Below are 12,500 nucleotides of genomic sequence, written 5' to 3' on the forward strand. Positions count from 1 at the left end.
TCAGGCTCCCTCTCCGGAATCGAACCCTGATTCCCCGTTACCCGTGGTCACCATGGTAGGCGCCTAAAGTACCATCGAAAGTTGATAGGGCAGACATTCGAATGAATCGTCGCCGCCGCGGAGGGCGCGCGATCGGCCCGAGGTTATCTAGAGTCACCAAAGCGGCCGGGGGACGAGGCCCGACCCCCGAAGGGGGAGCCCGCGCCGCACCCGGATGGGTTTTGGATCTGATAAATGCACGCGTCCCCGGCCCCCGGGGGGACCGGGTCGGCGCTCGTTGGCATGTATTAGCTCTGGAATTGCCACAGTTATCCAAGTAACGGATGGAGCGATCAAAGGAACCATAACTGATTTAATGAGCCATTCGCAGTTTCACTGTACCGGCCGTGTGCACTTAGACCTGCATGGCTTAATCTTTGAGACAAGCATATGTTACTGGCAGGATCAACCAGGTAGCCCCGAGCAGGGTGGCAGAGGAAGGTGCCAGCTGGGCGCTGGCCTCCTTTCCTCACGCACGGGGTCTCGCGCCGCCGCTCGCGCCCCCTGAGGGGGCGAGGGAGGCGCGGCCGCTCGTGGGGGGTGGGGTGTTTGGCGGGGGATGCTTTCACCGGGAAATACGGCGTGCTTCGCGGCGAGCCCGGCCGAGGAGCGGAGAGCGCCCGCCCGCCCGCCTCTGTGAGAGAGCGGCGGGGAGGCGCGCCGACCCTCGCTGGGCCGCCGGTGGAGGACGTTGGAGGTAGACCGGTCGTCTGAGTCCTTTTCCCAAGGAGCGAGGGGGGTGCGGAGGAGGCCCGGAGGAGGCCTCGCTCTGCTGCGTGTCTGAGGCCCGAATCGGGGAGGAACCACCTTGCCCACAGCAGTCCGGAGGGACCGGGCGAGGGGCCTGCCCCAGGGGCGTCGTAACTTCCCATCGGTCAGGTTGCAGAACTCTGGGCGCTGCTGCTATCCAAGTCACCCGCCGGCAGTCAGTCCTGCCGAGGTGAGGGGCCCTTCGGAGGAGAACGGTGCGCCCTCTGGGGCCGTTGTTCTCCTCTAAGGTCTCCTCCGAAGACGTCTGAGGAAGCGCTCAAAACCAAAGTCCACGAAGTTTCGCCTTCGCCGAAACCTCGATGGCAGGTCAGAGGAAATGGGGGTGTTCCGGGCTGAGAAGTCGACCCGCTCCCGTGTCCCAGTAACACAAAGTGTCCTAGCACTCGGTCTTGTGCATGGCCGTAGACATGTAGAGAGCTGTCCCCATGCGCACCCCGGTGCACGTGTTCTGCCAGGGCCAAGCGAGCCTTCGACAGATCCGCCATTTTGCGTTCGAGCCTTGAACGAGCCTTTTTATGAGAGTGAGGTCGGTCGGCATTACTTTGCAAAAAGAAATAAACATTTTTAAATACTAAAAAAAAAAGAAAATGTTAAGAAAGATGACACAACCCACCCACCCTCCACAGCCAGCCTAATAAGCTGCAGGTGGGATGTCCACAGGCAGTTGAACAAGTTATAGGCGGGATGTCCACAGACAGCCTAATAAGCTACAGGTGGGATGTCCACAGACAGCTAAATAAGTAATAGGTGGGATGTCCACAGACAGCTCAATAAGTAATAGGCGGGATGTCCACAGACAGCCTAATAAGCTACAGGTGGGATGTCCACAGACAGCTAAACAAGTTATAGGCGGGATGTCCACAGACAGCCTAATAAGCTACAGGTGGGATGTCCACAGACAGCCTAATAAGCTACAGGTGGGATGTCCACAGACATCTAAACAAGTTATAGGCGGGATGTCCACAGACAGCCTAATAAGCTACAGGTGGGATGTCCACAGACAGCTAAACAAGTTATAGGTGGGATGTCCACAGACAGCCTAATAAGCTACAGGTGGGATGTCCACAGACAGCCTAATAAGCTACAGGTGGGATGTCCACAGACAGCCTAATAAGCTACAGGTGGGATGTCCACAGACAGCCTAATAAGCTACAGGTGGGATGTCCACAGACAGCCTAATAAGCTACAGGTGGGATGTCCACAGACAGCCTAATAAGCTACAGGTGGGATGTCCACAGACAGCCTAATAAGCTACAGGTGGGATGTCCACAGACAGCCTCATAAGCTACAGGTGGGATGTCCACAGACAGCCTAATAAGCTACAGGTGGGATGTCCACAGACAGCCTAATAAGCTACAGGTGGGATGTCCACAGACAGCCTAATAAGCTACAGGTGGGATGTCCACAGACAGCCTAATAAGCTACAGGTGGGATGTCCACAGACAGCCTAATAAGCTACAGGTGGGATGTCCACAGACAGCCTAATAAGCTACAGGTGGGATGTCCACAGACAGCCTAATAAGCTAGAGGGATGTCCACAGACAGCCTAATAAGCTACAGGTGGGATGTCCACAGACAGCCTAATAAGCTACAGGTGGGATGTCCACAGACAGCCTAATAAGCTACAGGTGGGATGTCCACAGACAGCCTAATAAGCTACAGGTGGGATGTCCACAGACAGCCTAATAAGCTACAGGTGGGATGTCCACAGACAGCCTAATAAGCTACAGGTGGGATGTCCACAGACAGCCTAATAAGCTACAGGTGGGATGTCCACAGACAGCTTCATAAGCTACAGGTGGGATGTCCACAGGCAGCCTAATAAGCTACAGGTGGGATGTCCACAGACAGCTTCATAAGCTACAGGTGGGATGTCCACAGGCAGCCTGATAAGCTACAGGTGGGATGTCCACAGACAGCTAAATAAGTTATAGGTGGGATGTCCACAGACAGCCTAATAAGCTACAGGTGAGGTGAATCGGCTTGACTTAACCAAAAAGAGGACTAACCCACCACCCCTAACCCTCAAGCTCTAAACGCGATACCAATCCTAATACCTCACCCTAGACCAACCCTACACCCCAACCCTGAACCCCAAATCCTAACCCCACCCCTGAACCCCAATTCCTAACCCCAACCCTGAACCGCAATTCTGAACCCCCATATCCCCTACTGAATCCTAACCCTCGACCCTAGCCAACGAGCATTGACTCTGTGACCCCTCTCTCTTTCTCTCTCTCGGTCTTGTAGGGTGAGCTGAATCGGCTTGACTTTTACCAAAACCGAGGAAATCCATCCTAGCCAGAGAGCAAGAAAGCTATCCCCCGTGTGAGGGTTGGAAGAGTGTGCCTCTGCGCAGCATGTGCGCTGTTCCAGGGAGCAAGACAAGGCCCTGCATCCTCCAATGGCCCGGTTCCACTGAGTGGTACGGTTCGGTTTGGTACGCTTTTATGGTCGTTTCCACTGTCAAAAAGCGTACCGAACCGTACCGTACCACTTTTCCGAAACACGAGAAAGGGTCCCAAAAGGCAGAGCCACACGCGCAGCTGAACGCTATTGGTTTACAGATACGTCATTCGCTTATGCAACAAGCCAGAATGAAAACAAAAAACCCGCCATGTTTGAAATACACAGCCGAGAGATCACAGCGGAATTATAAATACATATAGCAACGAGCCATGGTCGATCTGGGCTCAAACAAACCCTGTCGTCGTGTGGATGAACAGCCACACGTAGTTTTTTTTTACGAGCCAGTCTGAGGCGCGAGCGGTTTCGCTTTCTTGCTAGCGCTCGTCCAACATTATATCTGAAATAACAAACTTCTTGAGCTGATGATAATAACCTGGGCTTGATTATTGACGTGCTTTTGAAACCCGATCCTGTCAGACACTGTTTCTTCACGCTTCACTCTCGCGCTTGTCAAAGGAGAAGGCGGAAAAAAGGAGCACATTATTTCTCAGCAAACATGAACAAAATGCCATGATTATCTTCACATTTTGGACTAATATGAACCGGGAATGACGGACTTACTCTCTAACGGAGGCTACATGTGCTGCTGAAGATTACAAACACAGATGAGAGGTTTTCACCGACTAGGCTATATTTGTATGTGTTCATACATGTTCATTTATTTAATTACTCAATACGATTACAGACGTTACAGTAGGCATTGATCTGCAGTTATTATCAACTCATGTTCATTGAAAAGTTAGTAATAAACATTTCTACACGAGTATTTATGCGTGTAAAGCATCTGTTTTGTGAGAAGTGCTTCTCATATGATATGTAAGTGACCCATACAGCTTTATTGTAGACATTTCCTCGAGCGAGAATGACGTCGACTAAAACTTTCTGTCATACACCACGCCCACCAAAAGGGTACCCTTGTTAGTGGAAACGCACGCCTGATAAGGGTGACCCCGTACCGAACCGTACCGTACCAGTCAGCACCAAACCCTAAACCCAACCGTCAGTAACCAAAGGGTACAGTCCTTCACGCCAAGCAATTTCGTTAATGCCAAGTTATTTCGGCCAGGACGACCCACACCAAACCCTAAACCCAACCGTCAGTAACCATAGGGTACATTCCGTTATGCCAAGTAATTTCGTTATGCCAAGTAATTTCAGGCAGGACCACCCACGTCAAACCCTAAACCCAACCGTCAGTAACCAAAGGGTACAGTCCTTCACGCCAAGCAATTTCGTTAATGCCAAGTAAGTTCGGCCAGGACCACCCACACCAAACCCTAAACCCAACCGTCAGTAACCAAAGGGTACAGTCCTTCACGCCAAGCAATTTCGTTAATGCCAAGTAAGTTCGGCCAGGACCACCCACACCAAACCCTAAACCCAACCGTCAGTAACCAAAGGGTACAGTCCGTCACGCCAAGTAATTTCGGGCAGGACAACCCACAAAAAACGTCTTACTATAACATACAAACAGTCGAAATCTTTAAATAAGGCACAAAACAGTCAAACAAACAGAAATGCACAAATTTTCCTTCCAAAAATAAGCTAAGAAACAAGCAAACGAGTCAATAAATCAACAGACAATAAAGTTAACCAACACCACAACTACACCAATCGGACAACCTCGTTTCAACAATTGGATCTTCTGGAAACTTCTAAAAACTTGGACCTCTACGGAAAAAAATAACTTCAACTAAACCTTCACCCTGCACTCAAACCCTAAAACCAACTGTCGGTTACCAAAGGGTACAGTCCTTCATGCCAAGTAATCTCGGGCAGGACAACCCACAAAAACGTCTTACTATAACATACAAACAGCTGAAATCTTTAAATAAGGCACAAAACAGTCAAACAAACAGAAATGCACAAATCTTCCCTCAAAATAAGTTAAGAAATAAGCAAACGAGTCAATAAATAAATAGACAATAAAGTTAAGGCAACAGATGGAATACCAAAAACAAACAACAAGCCATACAAAGAAGACAGAAGAGCAAGAAGAAGAGCAAGAAGATGAAGAAAAAGAAGAAAACCGAACTCTCCCGAAAAAGAGTGAAGATGCAAGTTAAACAAACAAGTGAAGATATCGTAAGGTGTAGTGGAACACCTCAATATAACATAAAAACAGTCAAAATCCTTACCTAAGGCATAAAACAGTCAAACAAAAAGGCACAAGTTATCCCTCAAAATAAGTCGAGAAACACGCAACAAGTCAATAAATAAACAGACAATAAAGTTAAAGCAACAGAATGAATACTAAAAAACATCTGAAGCAATTACAATCCTCAAACAAGGGCCTCAACCAAACCGCACCTTCTCGATCATGGTGTCTCCCCTGCCAGGTTACCATCCTGGAGAATACTGCGCTCAAACACCCAGTCGGCAGCTTTTCTGCCTTTCTCCTCGGGGTCAATGCTCCCAACAGTTGTCCCCGGGGAGGAGGATGTCGGTTTGATTCTCGCATTGCCCCTAGAGGAGAAAACGGGTAGAAGCTTGTTATATTTCATCAAATATGACCGCCAGTCTGAACCTCGACCTCGGGTGACCTGGGTAACCTTGCGGTGTTGGCAAAAGGTCACTTGGGGGAGTGGTGAGTATTCAGCCCCCCTGAGTCCACTTGGACAGCACGCAGGGGACGGTGGCCTGGGGCAAACAGGCCTTAATTGAAGCCCAATTTTCTACTGGTGATTAGCACCTCCACACAACGAGCGCATTGGGCACCAACACCACCTACACCAGTCATTTTACCAATTGGATCTTTTGGAAACTTCTAAAATCTCGGACCTCTCAGGAAAAATAAATTTCAACTAAACCTTTACCCTGCACTCAAACCCTAAACTCAACCGTCACTAACGAAAGGGTACAGTCCGTTAGGCCAAGTAATTTCGGGCAGGACAACCCACGTCAAACCCTAAACCCAACCGTCAGTAACCAAAGGGTACAGTCCTTCACGCCAAGCAATTTCGTTATGCCAAGTTATTTCGGCCAGGACAACCCACACCAAACCCTAAACCCAACCGTCAGTAACCATAGGGTACAGTCCGTTATGCCAAGTAATTTCGTTATGCCAAGTAATTTCAGGCAGGACCACCCACGTCAAACCCTAAACCCAACCGTCAGTAACCATAGGGTACAGTCCGTTATGCCAAGTAATTTCGTTATGCCAAGTAATTTCAGGCAGGACCACCCACGTCAAACCCTAAACCCAACCGTCAGTAACCAAAGGGTACAGTCCTTCACGCCAAGCAATTTCGTTAATGCCAAGTAATTTTGGCCAGGACGACCCACACCAAACCCTAACCCCAACCAGTCAGTAACCAAAGGGTACAGTCTGTTAGACCAAGTAATTTCGGGCAGGACAACCCACACCAAACCCTAAACCCAACCACTCGTGACCAAAGGGCATAACCCTAACCAAGTCGTAACCATAAACGTGTGGAAAAACACAAAATACCCCTAAAACACCTAACTTGGACCAAAAAAAAAAAAAACACCAGAACCCAAAATAAACAGATTGAGGATCTGGTCAAACCCCTACACTGTAAAAAATCTTATGTGCTATTTACAAAAAAAAATTGTGGTAACACTATTGCACGTATTATTTTTAAGTAAATTTCAAGACTTGATTTTTTTTAGCAAAAACCACTTGAATGAATCATGTGAAAATTACTAAATGTTTTGAGTGATAAATGAAGATTTTAATATTATTAGCGGAATGTGCCTTTATAATTTAAGCTAATCCACCACCATTTACTCATATTTATTTTTTTTTACAAAAAACACTTGAAAGAATCATGTGAAAATTACTAGTTTTTTTAAGTGATAGAGGATGAATTTAATATTATTAGTGGAATGTGCTTTTATAATATATGCAAATAAATCACCATTTACTCAAATTTATTACTGAAAATTACTCATTCATAAAATGTAAAATATATAATGTATAATGAAATACATACACAATACATTTAGGCCAAATATAATTTTATTACATGTTACACTGATAACAAAATGGTACAATATGTTAAACAAATCTATGTAAAATTTACAGCAATGTTAATCTCTGATAAAAATTCCTTTATCCATGTCATGGAAAAAACTGACCTGTCAACTTTCCTTTGTAGGAATAGTCACATTTTAGACAATATTTGACAGAATTTGTGTATTGCAAACTTAATATTCATTTCTTTGTAAGTGATTTTAATTTGTGGAATATTTGTATAAATCCAGTTCAGCGATTCTAGATTTTCTAGGCTAGCCATGACTCACTTATCCTCCAAGACAATGCAGAAGTCCTCATGGTTGGTCATCCCTCTGACAGACAGCAATTCTCTGTGCATTCCCACACTGTAAAATAAACATTACGTTTATTATATTGAAATTATGCAGTTGTACATTTCAAATGTTTAAGGTTTACTAAAACACATTAAGGAAATAAATTAATGAAATAAACCATTTCTTTTTATATCTGTGAACAGTAATTCTTCATAATGTTTGAGTAGATGTTGCTGACTGACACAAATACAAAAGTATTTTGACTTATAATGGACAGGGTGTTTAAATGTATACTAGTGTACAGACATTTATAAAAACATACCATGTTTATACAAGGAATAGTGCATTCAACAGTGTAATGCTTGAGCTATATATTTTTTTGTAAGCATGCAAAAATATAAAATGCAGTTTTCTGAAGATCATAAATATCTGAAACAGTTTGAGACACTTACATTGCACTCCTGGATGAGCTCTTCCTCTTATTCATACAGATAAACCAGCAACAGAGGATGACATCTCTCGATTCATCCCTGATTTAATGTGAGGTCTGATGCAAAAAAGTGTAGAAATTAGTAATAATAATAATAATAATACTACACAAATAACATTATTAAAAATACCTGATGTATGGCACCCATTCTCTTTATCAAAATCTGCCTCAATAAACTGCTCCTCTTTAGTGGGAAAACTCTGCAAACGTTTTCTTCATTAAACTGAAAAATGAAGCAAACAAATATTAGTATTTATGTACAGTATTATATATAAACAGTTCTTTACATTACATCAGCAATGCTGTAAAAGGATCCTTATGAAATGGAAAAGCACTAGCTGTACATAAACCCCATTGAATAGCTAGCTAACTTAGCTTAGCTTAGATTTACCACTTAACAAGCTCACTGTTGTTCGTCTGCTTAACTGTTGCCTGATCGTTGCTGTTAAATATTACGATGCAAATAATTTGTTCAACTTCATTATATAATTCAGAATGAACATTGAAGCAAATCAATTTCAAATAGGAATGGGTGGTTAAAAATACCCGTGTATCCCTATATACATCATATGGCAAAAACTAAGCTCCTGAACAAGTTTGAACAGCATGTGTCTTTCCTGAAAGAGCTTAGGCTACTTAAGACAATAAAATGATAAACTGTAAATGATAAAATGCTTACCTCTTAACATGCTCGCTGTTGATCTGCTCCTTCAAAATGTCGTCTGATCACTGCCGTTGTTGAGATTCAAATGCAAACATCTCAATCAAATCCACATAATTGAGTGAATTTTCTTAAAATAAACGTGAAGCCATCTTTCCTCAATTTTATTAGCTTAACTGGTTTCTCAAATTAAGCTTAATAATTGCACTAGTTTGCTTAAAAAAATAAGTAAAATTAAAATCTTAGTTATATTAGCGAAATCTCCTTAATATTTTATAATAAATCCAGAATATCAATTTTTTAAAGAAAATATGCTCATTGTTTTTAATGACCACATTAATTTTTTTAATGAAAATTACAAGCCTCAAGATTCATTTTTTACAGTGTATAACAGAATTGGCAAGAAGACACTAGCCTGGGATTGATCAACCAGAGCTGATCGCCTCAGACGAGGGTGTCTAGTGTTTAAAGAGTCGAAACACCCGATGACTCTGAGGTACACTACTGATGAAGTGTCTTAAACATTTCCCTCTCACAACTGGTCTTGAGGGAGTAAGAAGAAGAAGAGAAACAAACCCCAACCCTCACCCAATCGATCCCGACAGCGTCCAAAAACACCAAACCCAAAAACACCAAAACCAAAAACAAAAATCAACAACACAAAAACACGTCCTCATCAAGCCGTAAGCCCGAAGCCCAGACAAGGCCAACCTCCTACACGGGAGGTAGAAGATCAATGCTCTTATGGTATATAGTCAGACAAGCGTGGGCCCGTGCACGCAGCCTCAATCTCCCTACCTCAAACCGCCCTAGACAAAGAAGATACAAGTAAACCAGCGAAGATAGCATAAGGAGTGGTGAAACGTCTTACTATAACATACAAACAGTCAATAAAATAAACAGACAATAAAGTTAACCAACACCACAACTACACCAATCGGACAACCTCGTTTCAACAATTGGATCTTCTGGAAACTTCTAAAAACTTGGACCTCTACGGAAAAAATAACTTCAACTAAACCTTCACCCTGCACTCAAACCCTAAAACCAACCGTCAGTTACCAAAGGGTACAGTCCTTCATGCCAAGTAATCTCGGGCAGGACAACCCACAAAAACGTCTTACTATAACATACAAACAGCCGAAATCTTTAAATAAGGCACAAAACAGTCAAACAAACAGAAATGCACAAATCTTCCCTCAAAATAAGTTAAGAAATAAGCAAACGAGTCAATAAATAAATAGACAATAAAGTTAAGGCAACAGATGGAATACCAAAAACAAACAACAAGCCATACAAAGAAGACAAGAGTAAGAAGAAGGGCAAGAAGATGAAGAAAAAGAAGAAAACCGAACTCTCCCGAAAAAGAGTGAAGATGCAAGTTAAACAAACAAGTGAAGATATCGTAAGGAGTAGTGGAACACCTCAATATAACATAAAAACAGTCAAAATCCTTAAATAAGGCATAAAACAGTCAAACAAAAAGGCACAAGTTATCCCTCAAAATAAGTCGAGAAACACGCAACAAGTCAATAAATAAACAGACAATAAAGTTAAAGCAACAGAATGAATACTAAAAAACATCTGAAGCAATTACAATCCTCAAACAAGGGCCTCAACCAAACCGCACCTTCTCGATCATGGTGTCTCCCCTGCCGGGTTACCATCCTGGAGAATACTGCGCTCAAACACCCAGTCGGCATCTTTTCTGCCTTTCTCCTCAGGGTCAATGCTCCCAACAGTTGTCCCCGGGGAGGAGGATGTCGGTTTGATTCTCGCATTGCCCCTAGAGGAGAAAACGGGTAGCAGCTTGTTATATTTTACCAAATATGACTGCCAGTCTGAACCTCGACCTCGGGTGACCGGGGTAACCTTGCGGTGTTGGCATAAGGTCACTTGGGGGAGTGGTGAGTATTCAGCCCCCCCTGAGTCCACTTGGACAGCACGCAGGGGACGGTGGCCTGGGGCAAACAGGCCTTAATTGAAGCCCAATTTTCTACTGGTGATTAGCACCTCCACACAACGAGCACATTGGGCACCAACACCACCTACACCAGTCATCTTACCAATTGGATCTTTTGGAAACTTCTAAAATCTCGGACCTCTCAGGAAAAATAAATTTCAACTCAACCGTCACTAACTAAAGGGTACAGTCCGTTAGGCCAAGTAATTTCGGGCAGGACAACCCACGGTCAAACCCTAAACCCAACCGTCAGTAACCAAAGGGTACAGTCCGTTATGCCAAGTAATTTCGTTATGCCAAGTTATTTCGGCCAGGACAACCCACACCAAACCCTAAACCCAACCGTCAGTAACCATAGGGTACAGTCCGTTATGCCAAGTAATTTCGTTATGCCAAGTAATTTCAGGCAGGACCACCCACGTCAAACCCTAAACCCAACCGTCAGTAACCAAAGGGTACAGTCCTTCACGCCAAGCAATTTCGTTAATGCCAAGTAAGTTCGGCCAGGACCACCCACACCAAACCCTGAACCCAACCGTCAGTAACCAAAGGGTACAGTCCTTCACGCCAAGCAATTTCGTTAATGCCAAGTAATTTCGGCCAGGACCACCCACACCAAACCCTAAACCCAACCACTCGTGACCAAAGGGCATAACCCTAACCCAGTCGTAACCCTAAACGTGTGGAAAAACACAAAAAACCCCTAAAACACCTAACTTGGACCAAAAAAAAAAACACCAGAACCCAAAATAAACAGATTGAGGATCTGGTCAAACCCCTATAATAGAATTGGCAAGAAGACACTAGCCTGGGATTGATCAACCAGAGCTGATCGCCTCAGACGAGGGTGTCTAGTGTTTAAAGAGTCGAAACACCCGATGAATCTGAGGTACACTACTGATGAAGTGTCTTAAACATTTCCCTCTCACAACTGGTCTTGAGGGAGTAAGAAGAAGAAGAGAAACTAACCCCAACCCTCACCCAATCGATATAATATATATAAATATAAAATAAATATAAATATATTTGTATGTGTTCATACATGTTCATTTATTTAATTATTCAATACGATTACAGACGTTACAGTAGGCATTGATCTGCAGTTATTATCAACTCGTGTAGAAATGTTTATTACTAACTTTTCAATGAACATGAGTATTTATGCGTGTAAAGCATCTGTTTTGTGAGAAGTGCTTCTCATATGATATGTAAGTGACCCATACAGCTGTATTGTAGACATTTCCTCGAGCGAGAATGACATCGACTAAAACTTTCTGTCATACACCACGCCCACCAAAAGGGTACCCTTGTTAGTGGAAACGCAAGCCTGATAAAGGTGACCCCGTACCGAACCGAACCGTACCGTACCAGTCAGTGAAAACGAGCCACAAGTGACTACTGTTGGATGACCATTGACTCTGTGCCTTTTTTTTTTTTTTTTTTTTTTTTTTTGTCTTTTCTTACGCCCCCCCTCTCTTTCTTGTAGGGTGAGCTGAATCGGCTTGACTTTGCACAGGCACACTCGTGCAACTCGGTTTTGGTAAAAGCATGTGCGCACTGTAAGGATGGCTATATCTCTCTATAATATTAAACCCTGAAAACGGTTATGGAGCTCCACACGAGACAAGACCACGAGAATGGTCAAGCACTAAAACAATAAACTTTCTAATCTGAGAAGAAGATCAGCTAGGAAACCAGTTGTTCGGGTTGTCTCGATCATGCATCCTGAGCCCCCCTCTTTGCCCTGGAGTTTACTGTCTGAAAACTGCTGTGAAATTCTCTAAAGATCAGACCACGAGAACTAACATGCTGTAAAACAATAAACTTTATAATCT

At 43.9% G+C, this 12,500-nt stretch overlaps 1 long non-coding RNA gene and 1 other non-coding gene across 3 annotated transcripts in view; both read right to left on the reverse strand.

Moving 5' to 3' along the window:
* Positions 1-455, reverse strand: part of LOC130231309 (18S ribosomal RNA) — a 1,887-nt gene extending 1,432 nt beyond the window's left edge. The window contains exon 1 of the ribosomal RNA XR_008838034.1: positions 1-455. This exon is cut by the window's left edge and continues 1,432 nt beyond it. This is a non-coding gene — a ribosomal RNA (18S ribosomal RNA).
* A 6,866-nt stretch (positions 456-7,321) lies between these two features.
* LOC130231275 (uncharacterized) lies at positions 7,322-8,904 on the reverse strand. Of its 2 annotated transcripts, XR_008838002.1 has the most exons (4): positions 8,721-8,904; positions 8,172-8,264; positions 8,004-8,098; positions 7,322-7,623 (listed from the first exon to the last, which is right to left on the reverse strand). It is a non-coding gene; the product is annotated as an uncharacterized LOC130231275 (long non-coding RNA). The 2 variants fall into 2 exon arrangements; XR_008838001.1 differs by having other exon boundaries at positions 8,172-8,904.
* Positions 8,905-12,500: the final 3,596 nt, after the last annotated feature.

This window comes from Danio aesculapii, chromosome 6 (genome assembly GCF_903798145.1).
Source record: "Danio aesculapii chromosome 6, fDanAes4.1, whole genome shotgun sequence".
Classification (NCBI taxonomy): Eukaryota; Metazoa; Chordata; class Actinopteri; order Cypriniformes; family Danionidae; genus Danio; species Danio aesculapii.